A 6,134-nucleotide genomic window follows, 5' to 3' on the forward strand; every position below is an offset into this window, starting at 1 on the left:
GCAGCCTGGTAACAGGCTTGTTAGTTTTTCACCTGAGAGTGGCCAAGATAAGCCTAGTGTGTTTAGGGCTGATTGTCTCACCTGGGAGAGCAGGCAGGGAGTTTGCTCAGAGACACTTGGAAAACCTATTTACTGGCGCCGACCAGCTTGTACTTGAATCCAGTCTGGCGTACTGTTTCCCAGCTGCTGTGTGTGTAAGGAAGGAGTCCTCTACCCAGGAGAGGAACCCCTAATCTGACTGTGTCACAATATGGTGGAGAATGCGGGCACCCACACACACTGAAGTTGCAGCAAGAGGAAAACTTTCCATTTAAAAATTAAAGGGACAGACACCCAATTTGTGAGTGTGGAAATAACACTGTGTCCTTGGAGTCCCATAGAAGAGGCATCAGCCAATGCTCAGAGAGGCAAGGTTCAGCTTCCAACCTACACCCCGGGATAAAATGGAGGACATTATTAAAGCCTTGCTCCAAGCTACAGCAGCTCAGCAGGAGACAAACAAACTTCAGCAGGAATCTACCAGGGCTCAGCAGGAATCCACCAGGGTGCAACTGTTGGCCTTGGAGACAGCCCAGAGGCAACAACAGGTCGCCATTGAGGAAACCCGCCAGGCCTTAGCGGAAAACAGCCAGGCCATAAGAGAGGTGGTACAGCACCTGGTCGCCCGGCCCAGAGATGTTAATACTGGTCCTCCCACCACCATTCACTACATACGAGCCAGTCACTTCCTCCAAAAGATGACTTCGGGCGATGATGTGGAGGCCTATCTCGCCGCATTTGAAAGAACGGCCAAAAGGGAGAGTTGGCCCAAGGAGCAGTGGGCAAGTCTGGTGGCACCTTTTTTGTCTGGGGAGCCAAAAAAAGCATATTTCGACTTATGCCTGGCTGATGCCAAGGACTATAAAAAACTATAACAGGAGATCCTAACTCGCTTGGGAGTCACCACCTTTGTTCGTGCCCAACGGGTCCACCGCTGGGAGTTCCATAAGGACAAGCCTCCACGTTCACAGATGCATGACCTCGTCCATCTGTCCTCAAAATGGCTACAGCCCGAGATGCTGACGGGGCCACAGATCGTGGAAAGGGTCGTGATGGACCGGTACCTGCGATCATTACCTGTGACTCTGCGCAAGTGTTGTCACGCGTTCATTGTTTGGGGGCTTCAGTTGTTCCGCCCCACAGGTCGAAACAAAGGGGGGGGGATATGTGATAGGATCACTGGTAAAGTGGTTTGTGGCAGGTACATTTGTCCCAGATTCCTGTCTTTTGTGTTTTAAACCCCCAGGAGAAAGTCTGCAGTGTAGCAGGCTTGAGTTTCGGCTTTTTGAAAAGCCGGTTTGGGACCTGGGGGTTGTGGGTGAGAGGAGAGGGAGGGCTCCACCCACGACCACTCCAGGTTTTGATTCTCGCAGCCTGGTAACAGGCTTGTTAGTTTTTCACCTGAGAGTGGCCAATATAAGCCTAGTGTGTTTAGGGCTGATTGTCTCACCTGGGAGAGCAGGCAGGGAGTTTGCTCAGAGACACTTGGAAAACCTATTTACTGGCGCCGACCAGCTTGTACTTGAATCCAGTGTGGCGTACTGTTTCCCAGCTGCTGTGTGTGTAAGGAAGGAATCCTCTACCCAGGAGAGGAACCCCTAATCTGACTGTGTCACAATACCTAGAGTCTGGCAGCGATTGGTGGATACAGACAGGTGGTCTGGCAGTGGCATTCTGAGTGTAGCAAGTCACAACATGCAGAGGGAGTAATCACCTCTGCAGCCCTTGAGAATCAGGACCACACCTGTGATTCCAATTAAGACTAGCAATGCTCACAGACAGAGCAGAGTCCAGGTGTTTAATCAGTGTGGGGGAGAGCAGTCTGCACACACAGAGATGTTACAGCCAGCATGATTCAACCATAGCAGATGTCTCAGGAGAATTACAAACACAAATCCATGGAGCAGCTGGCAGAGGTTAGTCACAAAAGGTAAAAACTAGCAAGGATCATGACAGTACCCCCCTCTTAATGGGTAGACTCCGGACACCAAGGCAAAACTTCCTTCAGAAATACAAGAAAGCTTCCAAAAGACTCGAAACTCGAAACACCAGGACAACTTGGAAAACTTCTAAAAACTTGGCTGAGCCTGTCTGATATCTTCAAGAACTTGAAACTTTGAGAACTCTAGAAGGTGTTTGGAAAATTGTTTCCTGAGGTAATTTGCTCAAAAAATCTTTCCTTGGAGAGCATAATGTCAATCAACTTAAACAAGTCATTTTCCTTAATAACCTTGACCCCAAGACTCTTTGCTTTCTCTCACTTGGTTTTTCCACCGAAACGACCCATAACGAGATAATCGATTTTACTGCATATCTTCTCGGAAACTTTACCTCCATAACTCTCAATTAACAACTTGGCTTCCTCCTTTTCTATAGACTTCAAATATCCCACGATCACAAAGGTTAATCCCTTCAAGCATCTCTCTGTCCCTAGAGGAATTTGCATAGTGTTAAGAAGAGTAGCTGAAGAATTTTCCTTTTTTAGCAAAGTAGTTTTTACTGGTAATTCTTGGGAGAACGTATGACTAGGAAGAACATGGTCTGATACCAAATGGTTGTCAAGGAAAGGAGTATTGTCATGCACAGGATCGAATTCAGAATCAGAATCCATGTCCAAAGGAAGATCAGAGGAGTTAACATGACTTGAAAACCTAGAGGACTCCGGAGATGGGCAGAGGGAAACACAACCAACTCCCATGGTATCATGTTGTTGGTCTCTAAAAGTTCTTTGAGTCTTCTTCTTTCGGACTGATTGATCCTGTACCATATGATTTTGAGAAGGGAGAACAGCAGTGTATGCGAGTTTAATATCTGAAGGTGCTGAAATAACTCCAGAATATTTATCAGAACGGGTATCTGGAGGCGGACACATAGGAGCAAATTCTTTAAGCAGAGCTGTACTGAAGGCTTTTATGTCTTGTAGAATTGGATCCTTGGACTCAATGAGTGGGTTGGCCCACTCCAAGGCTTTACCTCTAAAGTGCATAAAAAGAAACAGGACGATGTTGGTGGGAGTAATACCGCAGGTTGGATTGGTTCTCATTATTGCTTAAGCAATACGGTGTACTGGGACACATCATCATTGAAGGTCATGGACACTATATCATCCTGAGCTACCGCATTCTTTTCAGGAACTGAGAAGGAACAACTTAGAAATTCTTTAACATGATGATTAGATGATTCAGCCGAACTTAATAGATGTTCTTTCTTAGACAGGACAGTGGAAATTTCCACCAAGAGTGTGGAAGTTGAAATCTGCTCCTGGAGGACGGGACTTGAAACCCCCTCTTGGGGTATGAGACTTGGGACCCCCTCTTGGGGCATGAGACTTGGGACCCCCTCTTGGGGTGCGAGACTTCGGACCCCCTCTTGGGGTGCGAGACTTGGGGCCCCCTCTTGGGGTGCGAGACTTGGGGCCCCCTCTTGGGGTGCGAGACTTGGGGCCCCCTCCTGGGGCATGAGACTTGTAACCCTCTCCTGGGGTGAGAGACTTGAGACCCCTTCCTGGGGTGCGAGACTTGAGACCCCCTCCTGGGGTGCGAGACTTGAGACCCCCTCTTGGGGTGCGAGACTTGAGACCCCCTCTTGGGGTGCGAGACTTGGGACCCCCTCCGGGGCATAATTCTTGTAACCCTCTCCTGGGGTGAGAGACTTATGGTCCCCTCCTGGAGTACAGAACTTGACACTCCCTGTTGGAGTATGGGACCCAAAATCCCCTTCTGGGGAAGCTGGCTCAACTTTTCCTTTTGGGGTATGGAACATGAACCCCCCTTTTGGGATGCGAGGACAGAGACTTCCTCCTGGGGTGAGAGACTCAAAACCCTTTCTTGGGTTACGAGACTTGAGGACCCTCCTGGGGTAGAGACTCTGGAGACCCCTCCTGGGGTTGCCAACTGGAGTCCCCTACCAGAGCAGGCAGAATCCGGGTTGGGACCGGAACAGGCAGAATCCGGGCTGGGACCGGAACAGGCAGAATCTGGGCTGGGACCGGAACAGGCAGAATCCGGGACGGGACCGGAACAGGCAGAATCTGGGACAGGACCGGAACAGGCAGAATCCGGGACGGGACCGGAACAGGCAGAATCCGGGACGGGACCGGAACAGGAAGAATCCGGGATGGGACTGGAACAGGCAGAATCCGGGACGGGACAAGAACAGGCATTGAGACGTTGACACATTGTTATACTGCTGGAATTGCAAAGGGAACAGTCTTTGATGAAGTGGTCAGAAGCTCCACAATAGCGACAGAGATGTAAATATTTAAGCCGCTGGCATTCAGCCACAGAGAGCTTGGAGCGTGGGTAACTTCGATATCTCACTTTACTTGGCATGGAAGAATCTTTGGTTCTTAGAGATTCCAAGACAGAGTTTTTAGTTGAGACAGAGGTAGCTCTAAGAAATTCAGGAATTATCTGAAAGATTTTGCTGAGTAGAGCCTATAGCTGTTCCAGCAGTTGATGGAAAGTAGTTAGGGGTTCAGGTAAGATTTGGGTATCATCTAGCCGGTTAGTCAGAATTTGCAGAAGCTGTAGTAAGCGATGCTGTACCACCTCCTGTGAATCCAAACGAGTGATTAGGTTATGGAAAGCACTTGATCCAGGATTAGGTGTTTGATCCGCCAGCATCGTTAGGCTTGAACATACTGTCACGGATGGTGCTAGCGAGTTACCTGTATCAGGCGATGAACTGGAATCACTGGAGGCCGGCTGGAATGGAACCATGGTTAACATGAATAGCTCTTTTATTAAAAGAAGTGGGTAGCAGTGAGAACTGCCTTTGGTGATGAGTGACTGGAACTGGAAACTGGAGACGTTGGAATGAGACCAGAAGGAACTTGGAGGGACTGGACTGGGGCCGGCAGGTAGGCAGACTGAGCTGGTCGAGGTACTAGTAGATGGGCTTGCAGACAGATGGTAGCGTAGAAGCTACTTGTTGTGGCTTGGGAGGCCATGGGTAAACGTTGGTTGCTGGGTGGCTACGTGGAGCAGCTGGAAAGCCGTGGGTAGATGCTGGTAGCTGGGTGGCTATGTGGAGCGGCTGGATAGCCGTGGGTAGACGCTGGAAGCTGGGTGGCTACTTGGAGCGGCTTGGGAGCCGTTGGTGACAGATGGTAGCGTGGAAGCTACTTGGTGCGGCCTGGGAGCTGTAGGTCAGAGGTGGTAGCGTGGAAGCTACTTGGAGCGGCCTGGGAGCCGTAGGTGAGAGATGGTAGCATGGAAGCTACTTGGAGCGGCCTAGGAGTCTGGAAAGCTGAGTGCAGCAGGCTTACGGATAGCACTGGTCTAGGAACCAGCAGGAGCCTGGGACAGACTGGTACACAGAGGTACAGCTATAGCACAAGTAGTACACCACGGAATGTAACTAGATGTTCAAGCACTGAGTGCTATTAGAGGAGGATCTATATATCTAGAGTTTGGCAGCGATTGGTGGATACAGACAGGTGGTCTGGCAGTGGCACTCTGAGTGTAGCAAGTCACAACATGCAGAGGGAGTAATCACTTCTGCAGCCCTTGAGAATCAGGACCACACCTGTGATTCCAATTAAGACTAGCAATGCTCACAGACAGAGCAGGGTCCAGGTGTTTAATCAGTGTGGGGAGAGAGCAGTCTGCACACACAGAGATGTTAAAGCCAGCATGATTCAGCAATAGCAGATGTCCCAGGAGAATTACAAACACAGATCCATGGAGCAGCTGGCAGAGGTTAGTCACAAAAGGTAAAAACTAGCCAGGACCGTGACAACCGTATTCCCAGGGAGCACTGTTACTATATGTCACCATATTCCCAGGGGGCACTGTTACTATATGTCACCGTATTCTCAGGGGGCACTGTTACTATATGTCACCGTATTCCCAGGGGGCACTGTTACTACTATATGTCACCGTATTCCCAGGGGGCACTGTTACTATATGTCACCGTATTCCCAGGGGGCACTGTTACTATATGTCACCATATTCCCAGGGGGCCCTGTTACAATATGTCACTGTATACAATATGTCACCGTATTCCCAGGGGGCACTGTTACTATATATCACCGTATTCCCAGGGGGCACTGTTACTATATGTCACCGTATTCCCAGGGGGCACTGTTACTA

The sequence above is a fragment of the Taudactylus pleione genome, unplaced genomic scaffold (assembly GCF_031769625.1).
Source record: "Taudactylus pleione unplaced genomic scaffold, aTauple2 ptg000405l, whole genome shotgun sequence".
NCBI classification, from domain to species: domain Eukaryota; kingdom Metazoa; phylum Chordata; class Amphibia; order Anura; family Myobatrachidae; genus Taudactylus; species Taudactylus pleione.